Genomic DNA, 11,030 nt, shown 5'->3' with positions numbered 1-11,030 from the left:
TCTTTCAACTAAATTAGACCTAGTGCCCTGCGTGTAAAACCGAGTCCATCAGAGTTTCCAATGTAAAGCAGTCAGCCATCCACTCACTTGATTTTGTCTCATTTTAGAACACTTTGTGTGGTTTCTGTCTTTGTTCTCCAATCCAGCAATTTACTCAATGCAGGGATAAAAATCTACTCTTCCTTATATCTTCCAAGTGTCTAGCACAGGGACTTTCACATAGTAGGCCCTCAGTAAATATGTATTGAGTGAGTAAAGGAGCCTGAAGGACAGAGTGGACTCTAACACTCAATTTCTCCAGCTTAATTGTAGCAGTAGTACTAGTAGTTGTAGTAATAGCAGTAGTGCTACTAACCATAGCAGTAATAGTAGTGGTAGTAGTAGTGGTAGTAGTAGTAGTAGTAGCAGTAGTAGCAGCAGCAGCAGCAGCTGCAGCAGCAGCAGTAATAGTAGTAGCAGTACTAGTATATTTAAGGTCTGGGAAACGAAATGAGGGGAGAGAAGAGTCATATCACCCACTTCACCCAGAATCCTATAGGATAAAAATGCAGAACATTAGACTCATACTGAATTTTTTTGTTTAGGGCTAAAAATATAGATGACAGATATATTGAATGTAAATAATGACTGATGACATTCACAAAAGAGTCTATTATGTGCACGTGAGCCCTTACAAAATTTGAGGGATTCCAAAGTCTAAAAGTCCAGCCTGATGTTTATTATTAACAAACGATGATGAGAAGTGAAATAGAAGACCCCATAAGTACACATTAACGCCTTTTGACAAGTCTTTATTGTGCTTGTTTTGGTACATATTATAATAAAGAAGGCAGGAAGAAAGAGAGTGCAGATAAAAAGATATAAGCAATTGAATAGATTAGAACATAGGAAATACTTTCCAACGCATGGAATGGAGAATTATGGTGGTTTTACAAGTATATAAACATATAGAAGTCAAATCTGATGCAATATTTTAAAGTGTATTGGATTGTTAATCATAGAGTGCCAATAAAATATAACACAACAGATGTGCTTCTGGCAGATGCTAAAAACTCTGTTACTTTGTGGAACCACATTTTCCATATTTATTGGTTAATTATATCTGTGCCTATTGATGGAAATCACAGACTCCAGCTTCCCCAGAGCTTCAGTTATGGTAATTAGGTTCAATGGATAGACAAGCTGAGTTCACCTCACATGTGTGAACCCGCAACACACATATGAGTATACAGATATTATTTTGTAATTTGAGAGTTTTCCTTTATATGTACAAATGTGTCAAATCTGTAACTAATGATGAAAATATAGTTACCTTCCCAGTAATTTTTAAAATGTTTTCTTCTATTATTTGCCTTTCTCTTTCTTTATGTTCTTCTAAATCTTTGTATTATGAGGTTTAGGAAGAAGGATGAGAATTAGGCATAGAAACCTGAATGTTATCACCATTCATATTTGTGAGGATACCAGTCAGATTCTAACAACAATCCTTTTGTAAAGATCCATGTATATTTTTTTAAATTAAAAAGAACCATCGTCTTTTCTTAATTCTTTTTTTTTTTATTTGATGTGGCAATACATATGCATATACTCTGAAAATTATCTGTGTACTTTTATGCTTCATTTTTACGTATTGCTTTTTTTGGTGTGAAATTAAAAATGACACTAGTACATTTTATAACATGGGCACACAAACTCTCCTGATCTGGAACTGAAGTCAGTTGCAATGGAGGTGATTGGATGAGTAGTTATATTTGGGGAATGCCATCACTGCATGAAGTGTTTCATAACTGTCTCTAGCATCTGCACCAGATTATGTCATTTAAATAGCTTTATGGAAATGCCACTTTCCTCCACAAACCTTTACTATTCAGCTTTATGTCATTGTATATTCATAACAGATTTGTTACTAAACACAGTCTGATGCCATATAAGTATCAATCATGGTGAGAATGTTTTACTAAGTCATTTCTTTTTTAATTCCAGGTGTAGTTAAAACCTGATTTTAAACTTAGGATGATAGATATGTTTGTTCCCTATAAGAAGCACATTTTATACTCATCATGATGTTTGGTACTATTAAATTGTGTCAAGTCTATGTATGACTTCATAGATTTTATATATATCTGTTAAATGTATAGATACGTGAGAAGGAACTAGGAAGATAGCAGGTTAAAAATATTATGCCAGCATATCAATATTCTTTGGGCTGCCCCATAGTCAGACTCTTCAGTGTGAAGAATTTAATATATTGCTTAAATGTTTGCTGAGAAATATTTAAATATTAGAGAAACTCACAGAATACATAAAAGAGAGAGACCCAGAAGAAAAATGTGATCTTAATTAACTAGAATAACTATTATAAGCATTAATGACTTCAGAAAATAATCCTAATGATAGCCAGAGCATATGGCATCCAATATATTTTATTTTAAGGAGCCCCAACATTCTCACCTTTGGAAAAGCAGGTATCCTATCGTGCTTTCACTTTAAATTTCAATATTCCATTTACTACATTTAATTTGAATGATAATATAATATGAATTCTAATATATAAAACAAGTCAAATTAAGGAGGGTAGGCCCACAGCCATCTCTTTTCTCATATTTATTTGCAGAGGGTCCACTCCAACTCCTTCTTTCACCCAACTGCCAAATGAGTACCTCTGCTAAACCATAGCATTCTAAAGAACTGCATCAGGGCATTGCTTCCAAAAGACCATATCATTATATCTGTGTGTTTAATGGCCAGACTTAAATGGTCCAAATCAGATCTACCTTTTATTACAGTGCTACAGAGGTGAGAGGTATACTCAGACTTCTCTTGGAAATGGAACACAAAGAAAAAGAAGACTTTAATGAATATTCAGAGAGATATGAAGAGTGAAAATATTAGAAAATTTGAAAATCTACATGAGAACATCTGCCTAACAGGAGGCTTTGGCAGAAGACTGGAATGTCTAGGGAGTGGCTTGTTTTAGGCACATAGGGTGCGGGGCACAAACATCGCCTTTTCCATAGGATCTGTCCTTTTTTTCACTGTGGGTCCCAGATCTGGCTGTAATCCAGGCTCACGGCTAGGGATAGGACTCTGGATTTAGAATGTTACATTAATGTAGTAGGGTGCCTGCACCTAACTTATATAAGTAGGATTCAAATTATTATATCACATATGTGTGGCAGAATGCCACTATTGTTCTCTGACACATATAAAACCCATGCAGTCCCCCAGCACAGAAGTGCGTTTCCCCCCAATAAAGTCGGTGCCTGCCGTTTCATTTTCATGTCGGCCCCTCATGCGTTCTTTCAATTGGGCCTCTTACCATCGAAACCTTCTATTCTTGATCAGCTCGGTGCTGACATTTACAAAGGCTCATTAAGTTCTGCATTTTTAGAAAAAAAAAAGGGTAAACAATAATTAACATTTATTAAATGCTTATTATGTGCCTGGTAATGTACCAAGTGCTTGACTTGAATTACCTCATTTAGAGCTTATAACAGTCTATATGGTAAGTTAGAAAGGGGACAGTTATTGTCCCCTTTCTGAAGAAAATAAAATTGAAAAAGAAATAATAAAGGATTTCATTTAGACTTTCTTTAAAAATTTTAGACCCATTCTACATAATTTGTAGATCTAAGACAATTATTTTGCTTTTAGTATTACTTTTTCTATTAAACATAGTCAACTAATATAGGGACATCCTTATTGATATGTTTCTGATTCATTTTCATTTAAGCTATGAGAATTATTAATAAGTACACATTACACTCTCTTAGAGACAAATATCAACCTTTTTAAGAAAGGAAATTTTGGGGAAGGGTTTGTTTACATACTTTTGTTTCTGTTGTTCCTCACTCCGTCTTAAGAGAACACTGGATTTAAATACCAATAGATTGGTCTACAGCCATGCTTCCCCGAACAAGCCCATTCCCGCCTGATCTCGGAAGCTAAGCAAGGTCCAGCCTGGTTAGTACTTGGATGGGTGACCACCTAGGAAGACCAGGTGCTATAGGCATAAAAAATTAAAAAGTAAGGGATTGTAAGCTGACAAGGTCTTTGCAGTCTGTGAGGTCAACCAAGGGTTGCCTCACCTAAGTAAATAAATAAGTAAATAAATAAATACCAAAACATTGATTCTACCTTTAAATCTCCCACTCTGTATATTCAGTTAGGAAAATCTCCCATCTTTTCTTGTCAAGGCTTCCTTAAAATCTGTATTAAATGTTTGCAAAAGATAATATAAAGATTATCTAAATATAAGAATATATTTTTGTAGTTTGGTCAAAAGATACAATATATTTTAAGTTGTAGTATATTTTGAAATAAAATGCCTGAGGTTCTGATCTCTATCTAATTACTTACTAGTGACTAGGTCATTTAAATTCTTTAAGTTTTATTATTTTTTTTAAGTTGGGTAATTGGTGATAATAGTTCTTATTTTCTAAAAAAATAATGAAGCTTGGCTTAAAAATATCTTATTACTTTCAGCATTAAAGTCTATAATTTTATAATTTCAGAGTCAACTTTAAAAAACGGACATAATATAACCCAGTTCTAGTGAAAGATAATCTGACTTTATAACATTACTCTTGCTTTATTACCCTCTCAAATTCTCTTACATTACTTTTAAGTACTTTTAATTATCTGTGATACCAGGAAAAGGATAAGAAGCCTGGAGTTAAAAGATAAGAAGCCTGGAGCTCTTATACTTGTTTATAGTGAAACATGAAGACATAACATGTATGAATACAGGCTTCTTTATCAATAACACATGAATAATACCTATTCAGGTGATTTTGAGAGTTAAATAAAATGAGCGTGAGAAAATGTAACAACACTGTAAATGTAAGGCATTATACTCCACTTGAAATGATAACTCGACCCATCAAATTATTGAAATTAAACTAAGATTTAATTTCCACTTGCCCTAGTATAGATAATATTAAAATACAGACTCTAGTCAGCAGCAGCTTAGGAGCAGGGGTCTGTTTTAAACCTAGATCATTAGCTTGTAATTGTACAGGCATTGACACTGTAATGGCCATTGAAGGGTCATCAAAACCTACAGGAATATTATGTCGTTCTTCAGATTTCTATAAAATTGATGAAGTTTAAACTCAGGTGATGGTGAAACTAATGCTCGCAAACTTGTCTGTTCCTTGCAATGAAGTGAACATATTTAGATTTGTCTTAGAATTGAATGAAGATTCTCTTCCTTAGGAGGGAGTTACATATAGAAAGTTCTAAAGTGTGTGGTAAACCAATGCTTATGTATATTCCACCCCCCCACTATTTACCACTAAGGGCTCAGAGAAGGCTACCTCTAAAGAGGATAACCTCTTTTCCCAATTCATATTTCTATGATGTTCTTTTCACAAGACCATGATTATGTATTATGATTTAAACTACAAACTACTTTTTTAAAGAATCCAAAAGGTTAAAGGGGTGGAGAAAGGCATACAAACTGTGAAAGGTATGAGATGAATTCAAATTTCTTTTGTCCTAAAAAGGAAGAGTCCTAGATAATGTGAATAGTTTAAACAAAGAGGAGGTAAGAAATAGAAATCGTGATATGTTTGGAAAATGGGAATTTAAGTGCAGCATGAATAGTGTGCAAGTGCCATGAATTTAAACACTTTTCCCAGTGTGAAATTTCCTTGTTAAGTGATTCCCTACTGTGACTTGTTCCTTTTACCTTTCTTGCTGCTTATTTAATAAGGAAGTCTTGGAAGAGTGTGTGACATCTTTCTAAAACGAATGGCTATAAATGCAAAAGCATCTTGTCTGGGTTTTTAGAGTGTTTGTTTTAGAATTATTACTAATTCTTGTAACTTTCTGGCATCAGCAGGCATATATACTAACTCTGAAGCTGGCAATCTGCAGTTTTACTTTCACACTTTTTTTGTTTGTTCATTTACCTTCTGAAGCAGTCTTGCTTTGACACGGCCATGAAAGATCTCAGCTCTCAGGACAATGACAACTTGGAGGAAACTCACAAGGCTGCTGGCTTGTTGGGTAAAGATGTGAAGCAATAATTTTTTAAACTATTATGATTTATTCTAAGTAGAACTCCAGCAACCAAAGCTGAAAGGTTAAATGAGGAGAGGGGAGCCAGGACTAATAAAGGAGAAAACAATAGAACAATGTCTGACCCAGGGAGATAGCTAAAATTTATTTTAGTCATCCTTTTCTGTAGTTTTCTCTTTGTAAAATACATTCTCATAAATAGTATCTCCGTATATACCAACTCTTTGCTCACATATAATCATGTCTGTATGTTCGTATACATATCTACAAGTGTGTGTAATATAAAAGTCTTTAATTATGAAGAAATGGCTTTCTAAGTTCAAGGATAAATCATTTTATACACAAAGCAATGTTTTTCTATTTTCTTAATCCCAAACACATAGGAAAACACTCAGAACATGGAAATAAACCTTCCTTCTCTTAATTCTCTGTTTTTATATAACAATAAAAATTAGTCTTTTATCTGCCTCTTTGATGAATGTCCTTGGCCCTATTTAGTAAGCAAGGATCAATACCCATTTCCAGAGATATTTATTTAAAGATTTGAGTAGAAGCAATTGAAAAAGGTACAGAAAGCATCTTTTATCCACTTTATTCACAGTGAAAATCTATCTTCATTTTTCTTTAAAAATAACCTGCATATTAATTCTCCTCTGAATTCAAGCCCTTACATTCCCATTTGCATCATTCCGTTAAGATTTATGCAACCACTCTAGTTACACTGAATCTTTCACAGGCTCATGAACTATTGACACACTCAATTATAGAACAGAGGAACTTGGAACCCAAAGACTTGTGATTTAGCCTTAGCATCATCTAAGTTCCTTTGATATTTTATTTTGTGGTCCTCAATATTATGTGGATCACACACACATACACACACACACACACACACACACACACACACACACACACACACCACTTAATTATTTTAAAAAATACATTTGTTTTCTTTTAGGACACCCTGGTAAAGAAGAAACCACTCTCTTCTTAGATCTCTGTCACTGTGAAATATATAAAACTTACAGAAAAGTTAAATATATGTATATGGACAATAGGTACTGTGATTCTACTGATCTAAGTCAATTTAAAGAGAATATTCTCATGGCCTCAAAATCTTCAAGTCGGAATGAGTCCTTTCCAGGATCTTAGGAATTCTGGTTATTCCAGGGGCAAGGATGGAGGTGAAAAGCTGAGAGTTTTCATCTTAATTTTGACTTCCTCATAAGTTTCAGGTATTACTTGAAGCTATATGATATATAATATTTCATTTAATTTTTGCAATAGCCATAGATAAACATTATTATCCCTATCTTTCAGATACAACAATACAGATCAAGTTAACAGGATGAAAGTCACAGAATCAAATGTAGCCAGGGCCCGTGGCATATTTGGGTTTTGCGGCCTTTCATTTTTTGTAGTCTGAACACAGAGAAAAATGTGATAGATTAGTATCCTCATGTAACCTTTTCATGTGATCACTTGTCTTCTATTTGAATATTCTCTTTCTACATTTTAGAAATATATTTATCAATTAGTAAATTTATTAATTAAAATAAATGATGCCAAAAGGAATTAGACATCATTCTTGATCTCAAAATATTTAAAATTCAAAGCATAATTATTTGAAAAGTTGAATAATGGTATCAAAACAATAATTCAAAACATCTAAAAATGTCAAAAAAAACTTAACTTTATCATTAATTATCAAATTATACAGCCAGTCAACATTATGAGAATTCAGTATCAAAACTAAAAGACGGAGTTAATATTTAATATTTTCCTTATCTTTAAGGAAATTCAACTTATTCATCCAATAAATATTTTTGAGCACTCACTACTTGGCAGACACATAATAGGCAATTTGGAAACAACTATTCATACAAGAAAGAGTCTTCTTACAAGGAATTTATAGTCTATAAATTTATCTCTGTGATTTTACAATATAATATGAAACCTACTATAATTTCACTAAATAACCAATCTAATCATGGGAAAATTTAAGAACAAATAGCTATTAATATTTGCATGTGAATCCAGATTCAATCATCATTTAAAATCATTACTTTGTATCAGATAGCTTGTCTTTCACTAAATATTCCTGCATTATCACATTTCAGTGTCTTTGCTCATGCTACTTATTAAGCATGAAATGCTCTTCTTTCATTTTTTTTTAAATATAATTTCTGCTTTATTTTTTTCCAGAGAATAGTTCTTCAGAGTTAGCTCCTTACATAGGTTTTATTTGATGGGGGTCGTGGAGCAGCTCCTGCAGGTCTAAATCGGGGTGGGATGTTCAGTCCTTCTGGGTCTCACGAGAGCGATTCCTGACTACCTTGCTGTGAATGGCACCACTCACACAGTAATGTAGTTTCACATACAGCTTGGGAAGTACACATCTGTCAAGACACTCGCTTTGGAAATGTCCCTCACAGCTGCGGCCTCTACTGTGTTTTGGATGGTGAACTTCTCAATGGCCTTGTCTTTGGGCACACATCAGGCCCAGTTGGTGCAGCGAATAGGCTGTACATGGCCCCAGGCCTTTTTGACACAACCATTGTTCTTTTTTTGGTCATCTTGGAAGCGAGGAGCTGAAAGAGGTTCTTTCATTTTTAATGGTCAAAATCCTACTTATTTTAAGATAAACACTGTCAAATATCTCATATAAATGTAAATTGTTATAATTACTCTAGAAAGCTATTGGTTAATATGCCATTCAAGATCCTAAAGAATATATATAAATTTTGATCAACTTTTAGGAATGGTAAAGAAATAGAGAGAAATGAGTAAAAGATACAAGTCACAAAGTTATACACAACAGTAAAAAATAAGTTCCCATGACTTGAAAATTAATCGTTACTTTTTAATACCATTTTATGCACATATATTTTGAATTAAGTCATTTTATTTTAAGCCACAGGGGAGGAAATAAAGACAGAAAGAGAAATAATTTTAGTGATGTCGACGTAACCCAACACTTAGTCCACCCTCAGTAAGTTTATGTCCCAAAGGAAATATTATTTTGGAAAAAATTTTATCTCACCCTTCCCTGAGCCAGTTGGTGGGATCATCTTGCTTGGTGAAAGTGGCTTTATGAGCATTTAAAACTTAAGCGAAGTAATTCATCTGATACTGGTTTAAAGAAACCGTGATCAGGAATAAATTTGACCCTATGTGATTTTTGTCTTACTTTCTAAATTATTGACTTTACAAATTAAACACTACATATGATGCAACATCACAGCACATAAACATGATGAAATAAAAATGTAGCCATTAAAGTAATATCAGTGTAGAAAAAGAATGAACAAAAAAATTTTAAGTATTTATATATTATTAAGAAAAAAATTTCTATACATAATTTTATACCAAATTTAAAGATAAAATATTTATTTGACTACATAAAATAAAATTATTACATTAAATAACAATAAAATATACAGTTATGCAAGTAATTGTGGAAATATTTTAAATATAAAATTAAATAATTATTACTCTTAAAATATAGAGTTTGACATGTTAATAAGAAAAATCATATACATTGTTTAAAAAGTGTGTAAAGTACAGGAATAGTTCATTTATAAAAATACACTCATATACACAAATAATCAGAAAAAATATATAAAAAATTAATCATTAATACTAATAATATATTTTTAAATGAGAAAAGTAATTTTTAAAAATGATATTACAGTATTTGTGAAGGTATGGCATCATGAGAAATCCTGTTGGTAAAAGTGTAATTTTTCACATCGATTTCTCCAGGACTAAGAAAAGCTTTAAAATGCACATAGCCATTGACCTAATAATTGTATTATTATTAGAATTTGTTGTGAGGAAACAACATAGACATGCATAAAGGTTTTGCTATTTGCAGTTCTATTGCACTGTTGTAATATCAAAAAACTGAGGGGGATGAGAAAACCCCAATGTTCAAGAATAGCAACTTGCTTGGGTAAATGATTTATCCAAAGAATGAATGACTACATGAACTTTAAGTTGGAAAATAATATCCAATATTATTAAAATGTTGTTTAATTAGGTCCTTGATTGCTTTGTATTTTTTCATTAATAAATTCCCCTCATTGTTCTGTTAGTGAAGACTTTCTCAGTTTTTCTGAAACTAAAAGTAATAGTCATAGCCCAAGAAATGAACAAATCTAGAGCCAACTTGATAATACACTTTGGAAAGATGATTTCTGAGTCTGTAGATAAGCTCTTGAATCTAAGAGCTTATAATTACCACGGTTGCCTCCCTAAGTTCTGAAAATATAGATATGATGTTGATGGAAGCCAGAGGTTCGTAATGAGAAAAAGAGATGAGAAGAAATTAAAGAGGTCTCTAAAGGAGGCTGAGTATCCTTCTAAAAGATTCGGATTAGTCTATTAATTGGTAGTAAGGCAATGACTGTTTCCTAGCTGGAGACTGGTATCAAATCTGAGTCATAGAAAGATAATTCTGGTGACAGTATGAAGAATAGATTGGAGAAAAAATTTTAGGACAGAGAAATGCACTGGTATTTCGCTCTAGATAATAATGAAGTGTAGTTCATATGAGAGGAAATGGGATCTTGTGTGGGGACAGAAGTGAGTGACCTTGATCCATGTGACTAGACAACACATGATTATCCTTCACAATAGAACAAAAACTAAGCTCTATTTCATCAATCTGCTCATGTCTTTCCCTTGCTGCATATATTAGCCTTGCTAACATATTTATTCATGACAATGTGTTCATATGCACATGCAGATGCCCCATTTCTGTCTCATTTACAGGTGATGTCTTGTCTTGTCAACCCTGTCATTGGGAAACATTCTCCAGGACTTTGTCCTATAGCATGAAACCTCTCTACGCTTGAGTTCTCAACTTTCTCAAGCCTGTCAAAGTTTTGTTTTTCAAGAAAAATTTCCCAGCTTGCCAGATCACATGAATCTGTAATAAAAATTAAAAGATTCCCATATCTTCTGATGTAGAGGTAGGAAGAACGTAATCAGGACTGAGTCAA

At 33.1% G+C, this 11,030-nt stretch overlaps 1 pseudogene; it reads right to left on the bottom strand.

Annotated features, from left to right (window-relative positions):
- Positions 1-8,246: 8,246 nt before the first annotated feature.
- Positions 8,247-8,634, bottom strand: LOC102882769 (annotated as a pseudogene).
- Between the last annotated feature and the right edge of the window lie 2,396 nt (positions 8,635-11,030).

This window comes from Pteropus alecto, unplaced genomic scaffold (assembly GCF_000325575.1).
Source record: "Pteropus alecto unplaced genomic scaffold, ASM32557v1 scaffold270, whole genome shotgun sequence".
Taxonomy (NCBI): domain Eukaryota; kingdom Metazoa; phylum Chordata; class Mammalia; order Chiroptera; family Pteropodidae; genus Pteropus; species Pteropus alecto.
The sequence above is the reverse complement of the archived record's forward strand: the minus strand, read 5'-3'. Positions and strand labels throughout refer to the sequence as shown.